The 22,232-nt window shown below is 42.4% G+C and overlaps 1 long non-coding RNA gene across 1 annotated transcript in view; it reads right to left on the bottom strand.

The window, feature by feature from the left end:
- LOC134344779 (uncharacterized) overlaps window positions 1-21,427 on the bottom strand; it is a 53,429-nt gene extending 32,002 nt beyond the window's left edge. The window contains exon 1 of the long non-coding RNA XR_010017520.1: window positions 21,318-21,427. This is a non-coding gene — a long non-coding RNA (uncharacterized LOC134344779). The remainder of the gene's footprint in view (window positions 1-21,317) is intronic.
- Window positions 21,428-22,232: the final 805 nt, after the last annotated feature.

Genomic DNA, 22,232 nt, shown 5'->3' with positions numbered 1-22,232 from the left:
TGCTCTAAGGCTTGAATCTGTCTTGGATAAATCTACATCTGTCACTTGCTCTTCATGAATGCAGATGAGACTAAGATAGGTGGCGTTGTGGATAATGAAGTAGGTTTTCAAAGTTTGAAGAGAGATTTAGGCCAGTTAGAACAGTGGGCCGAAAGATGGCAGATGGAGTTTAATGCTGATAAATGTGAGGTGCTACATTTTGGTAGGACTAATCAAAATAGGACATACATGGTAAATGGTTGAAGAATACAGTAGAACAGAGGGATCTAAGACTAATGGTGCTTAGTTCCCTGAAGGTGGAATCTCATGTGGATAGGGTGGTGAAGAAAGCTTTTGGTATGCTGGCCTTTATAAATCAGAGCATTGAGTATAGGAGTTGGGATGTAATGCTGAAATTGTACAAGGCATTGGTAAGGCCAAATTTGGAGTATTGTGTACAGTTCTGGTCACTGAATTATAGGAAAGAGGTCAACAAAATAGAGTACAGAGAAGATTTACTAGAATGTTGCCTGGGTTTCATCACCTAAGTTACAGAGAAAGGTTGAACAAGTTGGGTCTTTATTCATTGGAGCATAGAAGGTTGAGCAGGGCTTGATAGAGGTATTTAAAATTATGAGGAGGATAGATAGAGTTGAAGTAGATAGGCTTTTTCCATTGAGAGTGGGGGAGATTCAAACAAGAGGATATGAGTTGAGAGTTAAAGGGCAAAAGTTTAGGAGTAACATGAGGGGGAACTTCTTTACCCAGAGAATGGTAACTGTGTGGAATGAGCTTCCAGCAGAAGTGGTTGAAGCAGATTCGATGTTGTCATTTAAAGTTAAATTGGATAGATATATGGACAGGAAAGGAATGGAGGGTTATGAGCTGTGTGCAGGTTGGTGGGACTAGGTGAGAGTAAGAGTTCGGCATGGACTAGAAAGGCCGAGATGGCGTGTTTCCATGCTGTAATTGTTATATGGTTATATATGAATGTTAATCATAACTGCCCCAGCTCCTCTCTCATTCTTCCTAATCAATGAGCACTATTTGTCTAATCACCTTTTCTGATCCTATCTCACCTAAAATGCATCATTCTAGACAATGACCTTTGCCTTCACCAGTTAATGCCCATTGAGATCTGAAAGGTCCCTTTCTATCCATGATACTATGATGGATGATTGTCTGAAGACATTGATAGAAACTTGGATCTTGAATGCTGTCACTCTTTTGCTTCACTAAAGTCTCCTGCTAGAATATACATATATTCAGGCACTCAAGTCATTACAAACAAAAGTTGACCCCATTATTAACTATAACATGACCTTTCCCTCTCTGTTGTCTTGTTCTTCTTAGAGTATTTTAATGTGTTTCTTTCTTCTTGCCTCTCTTTCAGAATTCTTTGTCTGAATTTTATTGCGAGTGCATTTTCAACAATTTTCACTTATTTTGACAATATCTATTGGCCTGTAGCAAAGTATAGTTTTGTTAATTTTAAAAGCTGGGCTCATTTAACAACTGTTGGATGCTCTGGTGTGGAAATTAGTGGAATGCAGCGGGAAACTGTACAGATCCAAGGCTTCCAACTAACTCTGGGAAATTGGAAGGATGAGTTTAAATTACCATTTTCATTTATGGTGGGTTCAGGGTTTGTGGGGCTGCTAGCTCAGGAGTTTCCAGAGGAAGGACTCTGGAGGAGCAGTGTTGGAGTTGTTCATTCTGTCAATTCTAATACTTTCCTTCAAATTCTTAAGCATCTCCACAGCAAGCTTCCCCTGATTTTCTCTGCACTATCCCTGAACCTGCACCCTTCTCTAATTTTCTCTTAAAACAGCCCTAAACGACAACTCCTTTGCTTGCATCTTCGGAAACAGCTCTATTTCTATCTTTGATATCTCTTTTTTTTCCTCTCTAAGGTTCTTTTAAAGACCCTGACCTGAAGTTACATGAGGAAATCTGCAGATGCTGGCATTTCAAGCAACACACTTAAAAGTTGCTGGTGAACGCAGCAGGCCAGGCAGCATCTCTAGGCTGGTACCCCATCTGTTATTTATTTATATACACACATTCTTTTTCTCTCTCTCCTTTTTCTCCCTCTGTCCCTCTCGCTATACCCCTTGTCCATCCTCTGGGTTTTCCCCCCTCCCCCTTTTCCTTCTCCCCGGACCTCCTGTCCCATGATCCTCTCATATCCCCTTTGCCAATCACCTGTCCAGCTCTTGGCTCCATCCCTCCCCCTCCTGTCTTCTCCTATCATTTTGGATCTCCCCCTCCCCCTCCCACTTTCAAATCTCTTACTAGCTCTTCTTTCAGTTAGTCCTGACGAAGGGTCTCGGCCCGAAACGTCGACTGTACCTCTTCCTAGAGATGCTGCCTGGCCTGATGCATTCACCAGCAACTTTTACGTGTGTTGCCTGAAGTTACACTCTTGACTTTGGTTCTTTGCGGGAATGGGACCCCGCTCTCGGGGTCTCATGACCAGCCGTTTTTTGATATCCCAAGCAGACGGCCTGGAAGGCAAGCATGCCTTCAGGGTTCTGGATTTCTGTGGTTCTGGAGACGTGCTGACTCTAGGCCGAAGCCCCTGACTAAAGATTTGCAGGAGAAGACAGAAAATCAGGAGCAGTGGGTTAGCTGCCGGGGCTTGTGTGTCCAGAGGGCTGTGCCTTTTTGGTGCTGACTCTCTGGGTGCGGAGCTTGGAAAAAGCAACGCAACAGACTTTTAACATCGTAAATCAACGAGTTATTTCTTACGTCTCCCCTCGCTCTGTGGAACAGGGACACCTTTTTTTCCCTTATTAGGGAAAGGGAGAGCCTGTGTTATGTTGAATTACTGGATGAACGACTAGTTTTTGAGGTTTCTGCAAGTCTATGTCTTTATTGCTGCTTGCTGCACACTTGAGTGCTCGGTGGAGGGAAATGATTTTTTTGCTGGTGGGGTTGGGGGGGATCATTACCTTACTGCTACTTGTGTGTGGAAGGAGGGAGCTGAGAGGTGGGGGTCTTTGGGGTTCTAACATTTAACTGTCATACATTCTTTGAGGCATTCATTTTCGTGGATGTTTGCAAAGAAAAAGAATTTCAGGATGTATATTGTATACATTTCTCTGACATTAAGTGTACCTATTGAAACATATTGACGTGCTTGGACAATGCATACAATCTGACTAATTTAAGGAGGTCACGTAATCATTATTTAATTCTGAATGCACTAGTGCTAGTTCAAATGTTTCCCTTTTTTAGGACCAATCTCATTTTCACTGAGCAAAGATAAATTACGTTGGTGTACTCTGGCATTTCTTCAGTCATTTTTTTTGTCTTATCCAGCAATATCAGCTGTGTTTCATTGAATGATAAGGAAAGCAAGGCAGAGGCACTAAATATTTCTAGTTGTACTTAAGACATTCCATGATACTTGATCTCCAGCTTTCCTCTGCAAGGCAAAAAATGCCATTGGCTGAAAAGTATCATCATTAAGTATGCACCTGATGCCAGAAAAAATACTGGGCAATGAAAGTAGTGTATAGAAGTGCCTGTTTCTGTTTTACAATGTATTTGATTTCAACCAGAAATGATTGCTTATGCAATATACTCTGAATTAAGTAGTCTCCTCAGTGGACCATTTTCTAGGTTTTGTGTATACAAGTGTTATCATTTAAAGACCTTCATAGTTATTACGGATTTGATCTATTTATTTCTTTTAAGAAATTTGTTGGGTTATCTAAACCATAAAGCAACCTTATACTGTGTAAGCTTGAAAATCTCAACGATTTCAATTTCACTTTATCCTTCGATTTTTGATTCTGTTGTTTTTTCTTCTTGTTTGGACTTTGATGAATAAAGGCTTGAAAAGGCAATGGTAGAAGAAACATCAAAATCAAAATCAGGTTAAATATCACTGGCATATGCAGTATTTTATAGAAACAGTATATAATAGTTAAGTAAGTAGTGCAAAAATAGAAATAAAAAAAGTAGTGAGGTAGTGTTCATGGGTTCAATGTCCATTCAGAAATTGGATGGCAGAGGGGAAGAAGCTGTTCCTAAATTATTGAATGTTGGCCATTAGGCTTCTGTACCTGGTTCCTGATGGCAGCAATGAGAACAGGGCATGTTCTGTATGGTGGGGGTCCTTAATGACGGATGCCACTTTTCTGAGGCACCACTCCTTGAAGATGTCCTGGATACTACAGAGGCTACAACTTACTTCGACCCGGTGAAGCAGCAAACCCCACCCCCAGCCCATGCCAGATGGTGAAGCAGCCAGTTGTAGAGTGTTCTCCATGGTACACCTTTAGAAGTTTACAAGTGTTTTAGGTGACATTGTAGTGGTGTGCTACACACAGCGCTAAAATAACCACACGTAGTCGGTGAGTTGGAGTTGCGATAAAGAGATTTATTCAAACTTCGCGGCCTGCTTTAAAGCCTTCCTGTTTCTGCCCTCCCTGGGCTGGACTGCTGTGGGAAATGCATATTCCCAGACCCTTTCCGCACGCGGGATTTTCCCCCTGCTGGTGAAGATGGCCTGGCACCCTTTTTGGGGCTGGCCCTCTGCCTGCGCACGCTGTTTCATGAGCCAGTTCGTGTGTGCCAGAAAGTGGGTCGCCACAACATAACAAATCTCCTCAAACTTTGAAATATAGCCACTATCCTGCCTTCTTTGTAGCTATATTGATATGCTGGGTCCAGGTTAGATCCTCAGAGATATTAACACACAGGAACTTGAAATAGCTCATTCTTTCTACTTCTGATCCCTCTGTGAGGACTGCTGAGTGTTCTCTTATCTAACCCCTTCTGCTCTTTGTCTTACTGATGCTGAGTGTGAGGTTGTCACGGCGACACCACTCAACTAGCGGGTGTATCTTGCTCCTGTACACCCTCTTGTCAACATCTAAGATTCTGCCGGCAATGGTTGTATCACCAGCAAATTTATAGATAGCATTTAAGCTGAGCCTAGCCACTCAATCATGGGTGTAGAGAGAGTGGAGCAGTGAGTTAAGCACACATCCCTGATGTGCAGCAGTGTTGAATGTCAGTTAAGTGGAGATGTTATTTCTGATCTGCACAGATTGTGGTCTTCTGGTTAGGAAGACAAGGATCCAGTTGCAGATGGAGTTGCAGAAGCCCAGGTTCTGGAGATGCACAATCAGAACTTTAGGAATGATGGTGTTAAACGCTGAGCTGTAGTCAATAAACAGCATTCTGAAATAGATATTTGTATTATCCAGGTAATTCAAGGCCATGTGGAGAGCCAATGGGATCACATCTGCCATAGACCTATTGTGGCAAAAGGCAAATTGCAGTGGTTCCAGGTCCAACAATTTGGATTATGGAATAGATGGCTTTGTGGCTAAGTTTGCTGATGATACGAAGGTAGGTGGAGAGGCCGGTAGTGCTGAGGAAACAGAGAGTCTGCAGAGAGACTTGGATAGATTGGAAGAATGGGCAAAGAAGTGGCAAATGAAATACAATGTTGGAAAGTGTATGGTTCTGCACTTTGGCAGAAGAAATAAACGGGCAGACTATTATTTAAATGGGGAGAGAATTCAAAGTTCTGAGATGCAACAGGACTTGGGAGTCCTCGTACAGGATACCCTTAAGGTTAACCTCCAGGTTGAGTTGGTGGTGAGGAAGGCGAATGCAATGTTGGCATTCATTTCTAGAGGAATAGAGTATAGGAGCAGGGATGTGATGTTGAGGCTCTATAAGGCACTGGTGAGACCTCACTTGGAGTACTGTGGGCAATTTTGGTCTCCTTATTTAGGAAAGGATGTGTTGACGTTGGAGAGGGTACAGAGAAGTTTCACTAGAATGATTCCGGGAATGAGAGGGTTAACATATGAGCAACGTTTGTCTGCTCTTGGAATGTATTCCTTGGAGTTTAGAAGAATGAGTGGAGACCTCATAGAAACATTTTGAATGTTGAAAGGCATGGACAGAGTGGATGTGGCAAAGTTGTTTCCCATGATGGGGAAGTCTAGTACGAGAGAGCATGACTTAAGGATTGAAGGGCGCCCTTTCAGAACAGAGATGCGAAGAAATTTTTTTAGCCAGAGGGTGGTGAATCTATGGAATTTGTTGCCACGGGCAGCAGTGGAGGCCAAGTCATTGGATGTATTTAAGGCAGAGATTGATAGGTATCTGAGTAGCCAGGGCATCAAAGGTTATGGTGAGAAGGCGGGGGAGTGGGACTAAATGGGAGAATGGATCAGCTCATGATAAAATGGCGAAGCAGACTCGATGGGCCGAATGGCCGACTTCTGCTCCTTTGTCTTATGGTCTTATGGTCCTTGCTGAGGCAGAACTTGATTCGACCATAACCAACCTCTCAAGCACTTCATCACGGTAGATGTGAGTGCCACTGGATGATAATCATTAAGGCAGCTTTCAACTGTAGCAAGGAGAGATTGAATATTTTTATCCGCAACACAAGTGGAGCAACAGCTTAAAGCCTGTAATTGTCTATGGGAATGGACCTCACCAGGATGGTGCTGGTGAACCATGGCAGCACTCTGCAGGCTGCGTACAATATTTCTGAATATACCTTGTTTGAATTACTCTTACTGCAATCTGCAGCATTTAATTTTCCTTTAAGCAACTTACTTTTAAATCAACTTAATGAACTAAAAATTTTATGGTCTTCTAAAGGACTCAGTCTTAACTCTCAAGCAAGCAAGGATGTAATGCTGAGGCTTTATAAGGCACTTGTGAGGCCTCACCTTGAGTATTGTGAACAGTTTTGGGCCCCTCTTCTTATAAGAGATGTGTCGGCATTGAAGAGTTGGAGAGGGTCCGGAGGAGATCCACAAGGATGATTCCAGGAATGAAAGGGTTATCTTAGAAGGAACACTTGATGGCTCTGGGTCTGCACTTGCTGGAATTCAGAAGGATAGGGGTAACTCATTGAAACCTTTCGAAAGTTGAAAGGCCTAGACAGAGTAGATGTGGAAAGGATGTTTTCCATGGTGGGAGGGTTTAGGACAAGAGGGCACAGCCTCAGGATAGAGGAGCGCCCTTTCAAAACAGAGATGCGGAGAAATTTCTCTAGCCAAAGGGTGGTGAACTTGTGGAATTTGTTGCCACGTGCAGCTGTGGAGGCCAGGTTGCTGGGTGTATTTAAGGCAGAGATTGATAGGTTCTTGATTTGGTCATGGCATCAAAGGTTAGGGGGAGAAGGCAGAGAAATAGTGTTTGAGGAGGAGATAGAAAACAGAATCAGCCATGATTGAATGACTCGATGGGCCAGATGGCCTAATTCTGCTCCTATGTCGTATGGTTCATCGCCATGGCCAGAAAGCGGTGGGGGTCAGCCATGGGGGGTGAGGCAACTGTGCATTCTCTGGAGAACAAAATTAAGGACCTGCGGGGAAGACTGATGTATTAAAGGGAAATGATACATTGTTCTGTTCTGTGTTTAACAAAGACATGGCTCTCTATGAGTATGTTAGATAAAGTGATCAGACCCAAATACTTCTTGAAGTACAGGGTGGCCTGAAATGCTGATTCAGAAACAGCAAAAGATGGAGCTGTCTTTCTCTTGATTAACTGTTTGTAGTGCTCCAATGTTGCTTTGTCATACTCTTGTACACCTAACAATTAAATGCTGACCATTCTATTTACCCAGAGAGTTATTCTTCATGACGACAGTTTACATACCACCATTGGCCAACTGTAATCAGGCACTTGAGATACTGCATGATACCTTCACCAAACAAAAATCAGTCTACCCCAATGTTTTTCATATCATAGTCTGGGATTTTGATCAGGCTTGTTTGAAGAAATCCGTGCCCAATTGTCATCAGCATATAATCTATAGTACCAGAGGTCCCAACACACTAGCCACTGCTATATTAAGATAAAGAATGAGTACATTCCGTACCTAGACTGCACTTCAGGAAATCTGATCACTTGGTTGTCCTTCTCCTACCTGCATACAGGTAGAGGCTAATGAGAAAGGCTCCAGAGAGTAGGACAACAAAGAGTTTGCCGTGGGAGGCAGAGGAGTGGCTAAGGGATTGCAATGAGTCAGTGTACTGGGCTATGTTCAAGGGCTTGCTGGGGTTCTGAAGGAATACACCATGGTTGTGACGGACTTTACAAAAACAGTCGTAGACAATTACATCCCCAGAAGGTGATTCAGAATCTTCCCCAACCAAAAGCCCTGGATAAACCATGGGATCTGCATTCTGCTGAGGCCCAGGTCAGAGGCATTCAAGTCTGGAGACCAAGAACATTGCAAGAGGTCCAGATATGATCTCAGGAAAGCCACCTCACAGGCAAAGAGGCAATTCCAGACTAAAATTGAACCAATGAAGAATACTTGATGGTTGTGGCAGGGCTGGAATGCTATTGCCTCTTACAAAGTTAAATCGAACAATATAGGTGTCAACAGGGCTTTGCTTTCAGATGAACTCAATTCTATGCCTGCTTTTACCAACAAAATATGGAGGAATCATCTCACGCTTCCAAAGCTCCCAATAATGTGATGATTTCAGTCTCCGAGGCTGACATGAGGACACCTTTCAGGCTTCAGGAGAATGAACCCAAGGAAAGCATCCAACCCAGATGTGGTACCTGGCCGAGTACAAAATACCTGTGCTGATCAATTTGCTGGAGTTCTGACTAAGATCTTTAACCTACCACTTAGGCAGTCTGAGGTATCCTATTTTAATCAAGCTTCAATTATACCACTGCCTAAGAAGAACATGGTAACCTGTCTCATTGACTATCGTCCAGTAGCACATATATCCACAGTGATGAACTGTTTTGAGAGGTTGGTGATGAAACCTATCAACTGTTGCCTGTGAAACATCTTGGATCCTCACTAATTTGCCTACTGGAGCTACAGGTCCATAGCAGATCCCATCTCATTGGCTAGTCTCTCAACCCTGGAGCATCTGGACAGCAAAGATGCATACATCAGGATGCCCTTTATCAACTACAGCTCAGCATTCAATACTATCATTCTCTCAAAATTAATCATGAAGCTTCAAGACCTGGGTCTTAGTATCTCCTTATGCAATTGGATCCTCTATTTCCTCACTTACAGTCCCTCATCGGTTTGGATTGGCAACAACATCTCTTTCAAGATCTCGTTCAGGGCAGGGTGCACCACAGGGCTGTGTGTTTAGCCCCCTGCTCTACTTGCTTTACACTTATAACTGTGAGTCTAAGCACAGCTCTAATGCCATACTTAAGTTTTCTGACAGCAGCACTGTCATTGGCTGAATCAAAGATGGTGACAAATCAACATATAGGAGGGAGACTGAAAATTTAGCTGAGTGGTACCACAACACCAACCTCATACTCAGAGCAGTAAGACCAAGGATCTGATTATTGATTTCAAGAGGAAGAAACCAGAGGTCCCTGAGCCAGTCCTCTTTGGGGGATCAAAGACAGAGAGGGTCAGCAACTTAAACTTCCTGGTGTTATCATTTCAGAGCACCTGTCCTGGGCCCAGCACGTAATTGCAATTACAAAGAAAGCACGGTAGCGCCTCGACCTCCTTAGGAGATTGTGAAGATTCACCATGACTTTTATAACACTGACTAACTTCTATAGATGTGTGGTGGATCACAGCTTGGTATGGAAACACCAATGTCCTTGAATGAAAAATTCTACTAAAAGATGTGGATACATGCAGACCATCTTGGGTAAACCCCTCCGTACCATTAAGCACATCTACACCTAGCATTAGGGACTGCCACCACTTAGGTCATGCTTTCTTCTTGCTGCTGGGATCAGGAAGAAGGTACAGGAACCTCAGGACTCACACCACAAGTTTTAGGAACAATTATTACCTGTCAGCCATCAGGCTCCTGAACTAGAGTGGATAATTTCACTCAACTTTACCTGCCCCGCACTGAACTGTTCCCACAATCTATGGATTCACTTTCTCATGATCTTGATATTTATTTATTTATCATTATTATTATTATTATTATTTCTTTTTTCATTTCTTTTTTGTATTTGCACTGTTTGCTGTCTTTTGCACACTGGTTATGCACCTAGTTGTCGCCATCTTTCATTGATCCTTCTATGGTTATTAGATATACTGAGTATGCCAGTGAGAAAATGAATCTCAGGACTGAAATATATGTACTTTGATAATGAGTTTACATTAAATGTTAATTATTGATTTAAGACCTTACACATGATCCACAGAGCTCTGAGATTCATACAAAAATGACAGAGTTTCCTTTATTTTACCCACGTTTACATTCTTACTCAGTCCTGCAAATAATACCGTGCACAACAAGGTCTTCAAACACAAAGTGAAAATTTAGATTTATGTTTACACGCATTGAACCTAAGATCTTGCTTCCTCTTGGCATCTTGAGGATTTCATGCTTAATGTTCAACTGGTTTATCAAACCTTTCTAATTAAAACAATTTCCTTCCATCATCATTTGTGTTGGAATAAGTTGTCCGGGTAGAAGATTCAGCTGTCTCAATTTTAGACAATTTTGGATGGCAGGTGTAATATATCCATTCAGTTGTAACTGCTTGTGCATTTCTATTACAACTGCATGCATATTTTTCAGAGTAGATAGATCAATGTATGAAATCGTGGTTCCCTAGGCCAACTCCAGAATGCAGAGGTCAGTAAAGGTGCTCTAAAACTTCCCCGTTAAGATTAGAACGATGGACTAGTGTAGTGCCAGCATTATTGGATATTAGTCCAATAATACCAATGAATCAATGACACAGATTCAAATCCTACTGTGGGAACTGTGGAATTTAGTTAAAGTTAACAACTAGATAAAAACTTGGGGGAAAGATAGACATTAGGTCTGGGAACTGATCGTTTTCCTAGTTGGAGAAAAGAGCCTGTTCTGCCTTAGTTTAGATCAATGTACTCAGCACAGAACAGGAATCAAAGGTTGTAAATCTCTAGCCTCAGATGTCCAAAAACACATGAGACAGACCACTCATCCACTGAATAACTGGAGGACAGAAATACCATAAAAACGCTTTAATTTTTGAAGACCCATATGATGTATTGTGATGATCTTGTACATCCTATTCTGGTTAGTTTCATCAACAAAGGCACTGAAGTTGTCACAGCATAGGGGCCTTTCTGATCTCCTGTCTTGAAGCCTGAAGCATCAACATCCCAAGATAGATTCCAGAACTGAATATTACTTTGTAAAAGGAAGCAAAATAAATCTCAGCTTCACACATGAAAATAAAGAGATGAGAGGAACTAAACACAGAGCAGAGCTTTCTGCCCCTTTTTTTTGTTTTTCAATTTTTACTGCTTCTACTTCAATACAAGATCAAAGTCCATGACAATGCTAATATTTTCAATTCACTGGAACGTTTAGCATGTGTGGACAAGACTGGAAATGAGGAGAGCCTAAAGATTTCCAACATCTGTTTTTCCCCCTTTTCCTATTCAAGTGGAGAAGTTAAAAAAGTAGCAATTTAGAGTTTGAAAATGGATTTAGTACTTCATTCTACTACCTTAACATGCAAAATTAAGACCATAAGATAACTATTAAAAACAGATCATAAGACAAAGAGAAAGTGTTACTTATTAATCTTGTAGTTAAGTGTGCATTGGGAAAAGAAACCATCATATAAAATAATCTAATATTAAGATGTCATTTAATTTAACCTAAAAATATGGCTCAGGTTGAATCCAAAGCAAACTACAAAGCTCACAAAGTATGAGTTAGCAATGGTAGATGAGGAACCTGAATTCAGAGGTCTGACAGTAATCAAGCAACAGACAACATATGAAAAAATATTACATGATCTGCAGCAAATATATAGCCTTTTTGGGCTGGAAAAAAAACCTAAGTCTAACTGCAGTCAACAAGAAGAGATAGCTAATATTGGATCAAAGGAATTGGCTTATAATGTTGCCAGAGAAAAATAATACACTGAGGAGTAAGGAAAAAAAAAATCAGAGTTTAGTAAAAGAAAACCAGGACATCAATAAGGAAAGGGAAATAAGAATATAAGAGTAATCTAGTGAGAAACGTAAAAAGTACACCATTAAAGTGACTTTAGATTTATAATGTTCATGAACATTTATAGTGTCACTGCATGAAAGACAGAAAACTAGCTCACAAGTGCAGTGGGTAATGGGGAAGGCTAGGTGAGCATCAGCCTTTATTTCAGGGGAGGAGGAGTATAAAATTCAGGGAAGAATTTCTACAAGTCTGCAATGCAGTGTACATACAGAGAACTGTCAACAATTATGGTCACCCTGTTTAAGGAAAGTATTATTTCATTGGAGATGATTGAAAGTATTATCTAATTAGAAGTTGTTATCCTGGGCATGATCATATGATAAAAGGTGAACCAGACTGGGGGTCTGTTCATTGAAGTTTAAAAGAACAAGAGGCAATTTCATTTAAAATGTTGCCTACTGATGCATTCCGCATCCACCAGACTGTGCCAGCATCCTTCAGCGCCAGCACGAGTTTGGCCAGGAATGTGAACTGCTACCAGGAGGATAGTGGAGAATTCTGTCAACAAATAGAATTGGCGACATTTGAGCACCAGTTGGTCCAGATCAGGAGAGCAGAGTGGAGACAAAACCATCGCATCTGTGCACCACATTGAGTTCATCATAAAGCAAATAACACTGCCTCTGCCTTTATCTGACACTACTGTCTAGCCCATGTGGTGAAAGGGGAAGCCCTTGGGCTGAAGTACTGTGTCCGGAGAGCTGAGGTGAGCCATGTCTCTGTGAAGTAGAGTACACAGCATGTCCTTCTGGTACAGCTGTGAGGTCTTCAGTATCAACTGATGATCCCACTGGTGATAGCACAGGATAGTTAACATCTTAGACCAAGTGTATTTTTAACTCTCGTCTAGAGACTGCACATTGGCTAACAGGATGGTAGGGAGTGGGGGCCTCAGGGCCTTGAGTTTCATTTTTACCTGCAGCCAAGTACATCGGCCACATTTTCTTAAAAGGAGACTGCACTTGCTCCCTGGTTAGTCTGCAATCTGGATTCTGCCAAATTTGAGGATTGATTCTATTTTTAAAATGTCTTAAAACAATGTTTCTTACTGAAGTAGCCATGGCTGTGATGATAGTCCTCAACTGATGTAGTCCTAAACAAAAACATTTGATGCTTCTTTTTGGAGCTGTACACAAAGGTGCTATTTTGGAGATCCGGTATTTAAAGTCATAGAGTGTTGGTCTGAGGAAATAGATAAACTTCTACATGACTGCTTTGAGTCAATAGACTGGTTCATATTCAAGACTCAGCACTCTTGATGAGCATGTTACCATTGCCATGGACTTCATCAGCAAGCATTTTGCAGACTGTGTCCCAAAGAAGTCAAATCTATGTTCCCAAACCAGAAACTATCAGTGAACTGGGAGATCCACTTCCTAATGAAGTCTATCACTGCAGCATTCAAATCAGGTGACCCTGACCTTCACAAGAAATTGAGATATGACGTCGATAAAGCTATCAGCAATATCAAGAGACATTGCAAATCCAAACTAGAGTTCCAGACAAGCTGCCAGTTGTGCTAGGACTTACATGCTAGAACAGCTACAGGCAAGGTCAGGCAACATCGCTGCCAAAAGTGCTTCCCTTCCAAATAAGTTTAATGTATTCTGTGCATGTTTTGAACAGAAGGAGCTTGGAATGTCACCATCCATCCCAATGTCCTCCATTGCACCTGAACTCACAGACACTGATCAGACTTCCAGTGTGTAAACCTGCAGAAGACATCTGGCCTGAATGGTGTCCCTGACTGTGTCCTTATCCTCTGTGAATTAGCTGGCGGGAGTATTTGTAAACAGCTTTCAGTAGTCTCTCTGCTTCATTTTGAGGTTTCCACCTGCTTTAAGAAGAACTTGATCATCCCGGTATCTCTGACAGTGGTCTTCTTAAATCAAGTGGGGAAAAAAACTGTTGACTTAATGACTTCCAGCTGGTAGCTCTGACATCCATCATCATGAAGTTCTTCAAGACTCTGGTCATGCCACACATTAACTATAGTCTCCCAGACAACCAGGACCCTCAGTAATTTGCTTACTGCCAAAGTAGGCCCTGGTACCATAATGTCATGACAATGTCCTTTTCCTGAATGTCAGCAAAGCAAAAGAGCTGGTCATTGATTCAGAAAGTGAGGCAGTGCACATGCTCCTGTCTACATCAATGGTGCAGAGATCTTCAACTTCCGAGGTGTGAACATCACCAATCTTGTCCCGGTACAATCACATCAACACTATGGTCAAGAAAGTTCACCGGTATCATTTCTTCTTCAAGAGGCTAAATAAATTTGACATGTCCCCTTTGACCTTTACCAATTTTAATTGATGAACCACAGAATGCATTCTATCCAGATTCATTACAGCTTGATATGACATCTGCTTTACTCATGACTGCAATACTGCAGAGAGTTGTGGACACAGCTCAGCACATCACAGAAACCAGCCTCCCCTCCATCAACTATGTCTTGCTGCCCCAGTAAAGCTGCCTGCAGAATCAAAGATCCCACCACCCACTGGACATATTCTGTTCTCACAAGGACTTGGGGGGAATTACATACTAGAATGAAACTATAATTGTTTAAAAGACAAGAAGAGGGAATAGGAATAAATAGGTTATTTTGGATTAAGAGATGTAACTAATGGGTTCCACAGGGACTAATGGTTAGACTTAGCCAGTCATAATCTATGACATTGATTTGGGTGGAAGAGGGAATAGTGAGGATTTTGCAGAGACTTGAAAAGGCTATCGCTAGGCTAAATATAAGAGCAGGCACATGGCAGATAGAATATAAAATGGAAACGTGATGCTGCTTATTTAAATAAAAGCAATTCAGAATATGCAGTATCATTTAAATGGTGAAAAATGAATGATGACATTCAGAGTAACTCAGTTTTATTGTAAACAAATCATTAGAAGTTAACATAAGGGCACACAAAATATTGAGAAGGCAAATTGCCTTATGTTGGCCTCTGCTGCAGAAGATATGGCCTGAGAGAATAAAAATAATAATTCTAAATGTTAACGGGGACCAACTAAGTCTACAACTGAAATATTACGCACAGTTTGGACTTCTTGGCTAAAGAATGATATATTTGTGATGAGGTTGGGGTTGATGGTGAAGGGTTTAAAATGAAGTTTTGCCAAATTGACTACTGGGTCCAGGGTGAAGTTGTCCCATCAGGAAGTATTAAGTAGACTGGGACAGTAATCTTCAGAACGTGGAAGAGTGAGAGGCAAACCTACCCTGGTTTGTCCTCCCAAAGTGCGACATCTCACACTTGCCTGCACTAAATTCCTTCTGCCATCTTCATCCCATTTTTTCTGCTGATCTAGACCCTGCTGTGAGCTTTGATAGCCTTCCTCATGTCCACTATGCACCTAATCCTGGTGTCATCCACAAATTTGCTGATCCAGTCACATCATCATGCAAACCATTGATATAGATGACAAACAACAACTGAACACAGCACACCACTAGTTATAGGCCGCCAGTCAGAGAGGCAATCAGCTACTGCCACTTCTGTCTCTTCCCCCTTCCTTTCCAGTACAGATGAAGTGTCTTGGCTTGAAACATCAACTGTCTATTCAGTGGCATGGATGCTGCCTGACCTGCTGAGCTTCTGCAGCATTTTGTATGTGTTCCAGCATCTGCAGAATCTCTCTCTACCACTCCCTGGCCTCTCTGACGACCAGCCTTGCAAGAGAACCTTTGGAACTCTCTGCTAAAGTTGGTAGCAAAAGCTTAGCTGCTGAGAAGTGAATACAGAGACTGATCAAGTTTTAATACGGTAAATTAAGGGAATCAAGGGCTATGGGGCTGGTATCAGAATGAGGCACAGAGCTAATTAAAAATCAGCCATTCCATTATTGAGAACCAGAAAAGACGTAAGCGACCAAAGAGGCTACTTCTACTTCTGCTTCTTATGTTCTATTGGAAAGATGCCAATTAGCTGAAGTAAAATTCAGTTCAATTGTTGTTGTGGAATTTGCCTAGGACAACAATTATGCATTCTTCTCCAATACACAAACTCACTGAATTTCAAATCTGCTTCATCAGCAAAGCCTTTTCTTTCTGTTTTGGGCTAAGGAAGGGGTGGCGGAAATCTTGGAGGTATGATGCATTTGATACAATCCTTACTACAAATGGCCATCTTCAATTCCTGACGTCCAAGTAAGGTACTTGCTCTCATGTCTATCCCGTCACAGCACTGGGAAATCTAAATCTGTCCCAGCACAGCCATTTGCAAACTGTGACTCTCAGAATTCAAGACATCTTTGAAGTCTGGTTATGCAACTCTAGGTTGAGTAGTTTATACTAGTCTGGAGCTGCACATCCACACCAATAAAGCCAATGTTAAACAGAACATTAAGAAACCATTGAATGAACAAAGAGTTATTGAGAAGAATCAAGAGGAAGATGGAAGAAGCATAAAGATTGCTGTATTTAAGAAGGGAGACAGGAGAGGACATGGGGAAACATGAAAGGTAAAGATTAAAGTATCTAAAAATAAAGCAAAGGCATGAAAATTGAAGAAGGAATGGAAGAATGGAACATAAAGTTCTAAAAGTGAGGAGAGGAAAGGAGGGGAAAGAAAAACAGAATCAAATCCTGGCTATGTTGTAACGATGAAATGAGTCCAAGTGGAAAAATAAACATCAGGCCACATGTTCATTATGGCATAAAAAGAAACTCTTAACTAAAATATAATTACTGGAAAATAAATCATTATATGTTTCATCATGTAAAGCAAGTTCTGATGAGTAAAATCTGGGTAAAATAGTGAAAAGGATAGCACCATTTTATGGTTGAAGAATGCAGGGAATCTACGTTGAGTTCCCAGGCTGATTTATGACTTGGAGACTAAATCCAGGCATTCCTTACAGTAACTTGGAGACCAGTATAGCTGGTGATCCCTTCAGGAATTGCACAAAGCAGCTCTTATCCAATGTTTTCTTAAATGTGCCTGCCAGCTTCCTGATTTGATAGGAAAAAGGAGGATGAAAGAAACAGAATATTTTTCTAAGAAAAATAAGAGAAAGTCCATTTATCCAAACAAAATATTCTACTTTCAGTTTATAAACTCCAATGGTGATGATGTTTATTTCCATGTCATGTTAGATTTTGCAGTATAATTTACCCACAACTCCCTTGAAAAGATGTGAAGGGTAATGGTGGTAGTGCTAGTCACTAGGAAACTGAGCCTCCCTACTCTACCCTTCCAAACGTATCTAAACTAGATACATAAAATAGAGAAAGAAATTCAATTACACCTGAAATTAGCTGTACCATGGTAGGATGTATGCTACTTGCATACCACTAACCATTGGGCTGTAAAGGTCCATGATAAACTGACGCTGGAACCTATTTGCAATGAGCTTACATTTACTTAAAACTGCCCTTTGATCTTGCTGGCTGCACACTTGCTTTGATGGAATGGAGTAAGAAGGTTGTCGGACATCATGAATTGCCTTGCCTTACCTTACGCCCTTAACACCTGGTGGAGTCGTCCGGGTGCTGTCATGACAAGCTTTGCACCAGTCTGTTCCATCTGTTGCAGTTGTGTGCCAGAGCCTGGGTCACCACAAGTGTTTTCCCTATCCATTCTTTAATGTTGTCCATCCATCTTTTACTCTGTCTAGCTCTCCTGCTTTTCCCCTCCACAGTTCCTTGTAGAACGGTCTTTGCAAGGACACTGGATCTTGTTACCTGGCCGTACCATCTCAGCTTTCTTTTCTTCACCGTTGTGAGAAGGTCTTCACGGGGGCCAATGTGGTGCTGGATGGTCTTGCGGACCTGCTCATTTGTGATGTGGTCCAAGTATGAGATGCCCAAGATGTTGCGATAGCATCTCATTTCCAATGCCTGTACCTTCCTCTGTGGCTCTGCTGTGAGGGTCTATGTCTCACATGCGTACAGGAAGATGGAGAATACCAATGCATGCAGGAGTCTGATCTTGTAGTTCATGATGATGTTGCTGCCCCTCCATATTGTCTTGAGTTTGGATAGTGCAGTCACTGTCTGTGCGGTTCTTGCCAGGACTTCTGGTCTTGATCCTTCATCGCTGATGATTGCCTCCAGGTATTTGAACTGCTGCACTGTCTCAAGTTTCTGACCATGGACTGAGATGTCTGTTGTGATGGCACCATTGGCATTTGCCATGAGCTTGGTTTTCTCGGCACTTATTTCCATTCCAAACTTTGTGGAGGCTCTGTCAAGATGGCTGACCAGGTTGGCCAGTTCGTCCTCTTTTCCTGCAAGTCCATCAATGTCGTCAGCAAATCTGAGGTTTGTGATGTTCCTCCCTCTGATGCTGACTGTGCCCACAAGATCTTCAAGGGCAACACTCATGATTCGTTCCAGGAAGATGTTGAGAGTGGGGGAGAGGAGGTAGCCCTGACGGACTCCTACAGAGGTACGGAACCACTCCCCGATGGTGCCCTGAGCAAGTACTGAACTGGTTGCCTTGGTGTAAATCTGATGGATTGTATGAACCAGCTTCTGCCCCATGTTGAATTTCTTCATGGTGGCCCATAAGGTACCATGCCAGACTCTGTCAAACACCTTCTTGAAGTCTATGAAGATGTGGTAGAACTCTCTCTGGTGCTGAAGGTGTTTCTCACAGAGGGTGCGCATGATTGGATAGTCATCCTCATTAGAAGATTCCTGCACATTCAGCATGCCTGGATCCCCTTTGCTCTGGTAGTTGTACAGTTCTGAACAGTACTCTGTCCACCTATCCATTATTTCCTTTTCTTCTGTGAGACTTATGCCATTTTTGTCTTGGATGGTGTTCACTTTGGCTTGTTTTTCTTTGGTAAGATCTTTCACCAGTTGGAATGCCTTCTTTGTGTTGTTGTTGGAGAGGCTGTCTTCAATGTCCGCACAGTGTTCGGCTATCCATCTTTGCTTTGCTTCCATCATTTCCCTCCTGATTTCCTTGTTGATTTTCCTGTATTCTGTTCTTCCCTCTGCTGTGTTTTTATCTTTCTTTAATTTCCTTCTTGTGTCACACATATCTAGTATCTTGTTAGTGACCCATGGTTTAGACTTGCAGCAGCTTTTCCCCAGAATCTTGCTTGCTGTTTCCGTCATCACTATGTTAAAGTTATTTGTGGTGGTCTCCAGGTCTTTATCAAGGAGAAGTATTGGTGCAAACTTCCCCTCAATTGCTGCCTGAAATTCTTCAGAGATGGCGGGGTCTTTCAGTTTTCCAAGGTCGAATCTCAGCCGGCTATTTTTTGGCTTGTTGATTCTCCTCAAGCGCACTCTGATGTTCATCGTGACAAGGTCATGGTCACTGCCCACATCTGTTCCTGGGAATGTTCTGGTCTTCGGTCTGTTCATACCAGACTTGTGCCGTCTTTGCACCAGGATGTAGTCAATCTGTTGACCACTGGCCTTGGTTGTGAACACGTGGCCGTTATAGTTCATCTGAGAACCTTTCCATCCCGGCCGGTGATTTCATCATGGAAGTCATTCGCCCAGTGGTGCTGTGCTAATACCACCCACTGACGTGGTTTACCTGCCAGCTGAAGCGGTTTACCGGGGGTATGGCGCTTGGAGCCAACACGTGAGAGGTTTAGGAGATGGATGAGGATCGGTGATGACCATCCACCCTGTCTGGTAGGGAGCAGCATGACAGACATCAGAGGTACTACCTCTATCCAGAGCCCCCAGTACCTATCATGAATTGCCACCTTTAAAAAGGAGGATGAAGTAAATAATCCAGAGAAGTGGAGACCTTGGTCCTGTTTGTTCGCAGGAAGAATGACAGCAACCTCTCCCCCCCTCCCCCCTCCCCACCTCCCACCTGAGAAGCCAATGGGGAAAGGTGACCCTGAAAAAGTGAAGGGCTATGGTTTAGCCTATACAAGATGACTATAATATCACATAATTCTGATGAATTTAACAGACTTGTAAGGTAGGAAAAAGCCCTTTCAGAGCAAATACTTTCTTTTCACAGCTGCAGTCAAATCCTTATTTTAAAATTCTGACTTTATCACAGGCTTTACATCACAGTTCAATTTAGTCCAATATAGTCGATTCTTCACTTCCATTAGGGTCTGCATGTTAGTAACAGCTAACTCTGGGTACTCTAAGCTGATTTTCTGCTTTTCAGTTTGGTTCTTCAGGGTTTTACTTAGAGTGAAAATGGGGTAACCTCCTGCCTCCTGCCACCCCAAAAAAAGTTAATTCCTACTTTCCATTTCACGTCAATCAGACAATTTTCATTCCATCCAGTATATTACATGCTTCCTGCACGATAACCTCTCATAAAGGACTTCCTCAAAGGACTTTTCAAAATCCAAATACACCAAGTGAGACCTCAGTCAAGCTTGCTTGAATAAATCTCTGCCCAATTATCATCAACATATATTCTGTGGCAGCAAGGGCCCAGCACATTTGATCACTAAGATTAGGAATGCCTACTGTACCATCCCTAGACTGCATTTCAGGAAATCTGATCACTTGGCTTTCAGCTCCTACCTGCATACAGGCAGAAGCTAAAGAGCAAGACTCCAGAGACAAGGGCACCAAAGAGGTGGTCACGGGAGGCAGAGGAACAGCTCCAGGAATGCTTTAATTCAGTGGACAGGGCCATGGACAAGGATTCATCAGAGAATTTGAATGAATGCACCACAATTGTCACAGACCTTATAAAAAGAGATGTAGACAAGTGTGTCCCCACAAAATCATTCAGAGTCTTCCTCAACCAGATTCTTAGATGAACCATGAGATCCACAATCTACAGAGGGCCAAATCAGTGGCTTTCTGATCTGGCAACCAGGTAAGATACAAAAGGTTTGGGTACAACCTAGGTAAAGTGGGAATTCAGGACCAAAACAGAATCACTGAAGCATGCTTAACGGCTGTGACAGCTATCACCTACTACAAAGTGAAACCAAGCAACATAGTGAATAACAAGGCTTTGCTTCCAGATGAGCTCAATGCCTTCTGAGATCACCTTGACCATCAAAACATGGAGGAACCTTCAGGAACTCCCACAGCCCCCAATGACTTTGTGATTTCAGTCTCTGAGACCGCCATGAGAGCATCCTTTATGAGGGTGAACCCACAGAAAGTATCCAGCTCAGATGGGTTACCTGGCTGTGTATTAAAGACCTGTGCTGATCAACTGGCTGCAGTACTCACCAATATCTTTAAACTCTCGCTTCAGCAGTCTGAGGTACCCACTTGCTTCAAGCAGGCTTCAGTTATACTGGCACCTAAGAAGAACATGGTAACTTTCCTCAATGATTATCGTCCAGCAACACTTACATCCACTGTAAGTGACTTCCTCACTGGGAAACCACAATCTATGGAGATTAAAAATAACATGTCCTCCTTGCTGACAATCAACATTGGCATACCTCATAGATCACTTCTGTGGTGCCTAGTGGGGACTCGAGTAGCAGCAGTACTCTCAATGGATGCGATTAAATATTCTCGTTTCAGCCGGATACAGCTAAAAAGCACAACTGCTTCCAAGGTCAGTACAGTTAACAAAGATGTCTTAATGCATTGAAATGAACTATCGCGGCTTAAAACTGACGGAAACAACTCTGACTGTGGACGGAAGCGCCCACGGAAGAAGCGTGGCTGTAAATTGGGGTTACAAGTGCGTTCAAGGAAATGGTGTTTTAAGCTCCCTGTACCGACTATCTTGCCGGCAAACGTGCAGTCTCTGGTGAATAAAATCGATGATCTCAGAGCCAGGGTGCTGAATCAGAGGAACATTAGGACCGCCTGTGTCCTTTGTTTCACGGAATCCTGGTTAACCCCTTCCGTACTGGATGCAGCGATTCAGATCGACGGGTTTACTGTACATGGTCAGGATAGAGCTATAGAGTCTCTCAGGAGCGGAGGTGAAGGCGTGTGCCTCATAACCAACTCTTCTTGTTACACAAATATATCAGTGCTGTCCCAATTCTGCTCACCAGACTTGGAATATCTAGCAGTAAAGTGCTGTCCTTTTTACCTAACACGGGAGTTCTCCGGGGTCATTTTGGCAGCTGTATACATTCCACCTCAGGCCAATGTCAAGCCGGCTTTAGATGATCTGAGCAATGGGATCAACATGCACGAAACAGCGCACCCTAACACCTTCACCATTGTTTTAGGAGATTTTAACCAGGCCAGTCTGAAAAAAAATCACTAAGCAATTACCATCAACAGATCACTTGCAATACCAGAGGAAACAACACACTGGACCATTGCTACACCACCATCAAGAATTCCTACCGTGCTATTCCGCACCCTCACTTCGGGAAATCTGATCACCTGAC

This window comes from Mobula hypostoma, chromosome 4 (genome assembly GCF_963921235.1).
Source record: "Mobula hypostoma chromosome 4, sMobHyp1.1, whole genome shotgun sequence".
Taxonomy (NCBI): Eukaryota; Metazoa; Chordata; class Chondrichthyes; order Myliobatiformes; family Myliobatidae; genus Mobula; species Mobula hypostoma.
Note: the sequence above shows the minus strand (reverse complement) of the source record. Positions and strands in the feature narration are given on the sequence as shown.